This window comes from Octopus bimaculoides, chromosome 11 (assembly GCF_001194135.2).
Source record: "Octopus bimaculoides isolate UCB-OBI-ISO-001 chromosome 11, ASM119413v2, whole genome shotgun sequence".
Taxonomy (NCBI): Eukaryota; Metazoa; Mollusca; class Cephalopoda; order Octopoda; family Octopodidae; genus Octopus; species Octopus bimaculoides.
The window spans coordinates 45,861,326-45,862,721 of NC_068991.1; positions in this window are offsets into that span (position 1 = coordinate 45,861,326).

The following is a 1,396-nucleotide window of genomic DNA, read 5'->3' on the forward strand; positions in this document are numbered from 1 at the left end:
TATCTATCTATCTATCTATCTATCTATCTATCTATCTATCTATCTAACTATCTCTCTCTCTCTCTCTCTCTCTATATATATATATATATATATATACATAGAATATATATATTTACTTACATATAAATATGTATGCATGTATGAATATATGTGTATATATGTATGTATGTATGTATGTATGTATGTATACAGGTAGGTAGGTAGGTAGGTAGGTAGGTAACTCTTTACGCTATTCCAAAGTTTACTCTATTGACTCATTAACTATAACCTGGTCTATCTTGTATTTCAGCAATTTCAAATTAGTATTGCATCTATAATGACGACAAATATTTTGCCATCCCAGTTTGACAGGACATGTCTCATCGTCGCTTTCTCTCCGCATTTACATTCATCAGCCGTTTGCATGTTCCATCGGACTAAGTTGACCGGTGACGGCAAAATGTCAAAGGTGGACTTGATCAGGAAGGATGTTCTTGCTTGTTCCCAAGCCCAAAGTTATTTCCATGTGATTTTGCGACTGACCACATATTCCTCCCATCGTAAGCACTGTCCCTGTTGACTACACTGCACCATATGTACATTTCGTCTTTCTCTTTCCTCTTTGAGACTATTCCGGCCCAAATTATTATAAATGGTATTATTTTAACCTTATATCCATTCATCTGTTTAATTTCTTTTGCAAGTCTATTATACTTTTGTATTTTAGTCATTTCGACTTCATTCAGTTTTTTGTCGATGTTATTCCAATTTCAATTATTATTGTTTCTTCCCTTTCGTGGGAAAATATTGTAATATCGAGTTTATTATTTCCCATATGGTTTGGTGTTATTACTGGTCTATCTACTAAAATCTTAACCTTTTCAGTTGCTGTTACCATATCTATTTGCACGTTTCTGATTTTCTTTTTTTTTGTTATGATGTTATATTGCTGTAGTAGGTTCGCAAAGATTATCTGGGTTATCTCATCGTGTCTCACTTTATATTTCGTGTATGCTATTTTTCCACATTGTATTGCCATATGTTCGATATTTCTGTTGTGTTTTACAATATCTGCATGCTTTTTTTCTTCTATAGCAGTTGTTTCTGTCTTGTAAATACTGTATAATATTTTTGTCTATCATTTAGTATTTGCTTTGTTTTATAAATTTCAATGAGTCTCTTTTTGCTCAAGAGTTTAAAGTATTCAACGTGTATTTCTTTGTGAAGTTTTTCCATAATTATTTTTTCTCCTTCGTATTTTTTTGTATTCATTGACATTATTGATATTATTTTTTATGCATTCTTTTTTTTTATTTCCATAATATCGTAACCCATATAATAATAATAATAATAATAATAATAATAATAATAATAATAATAATAATAATAATAATAATAATAACAATAATGATAATTT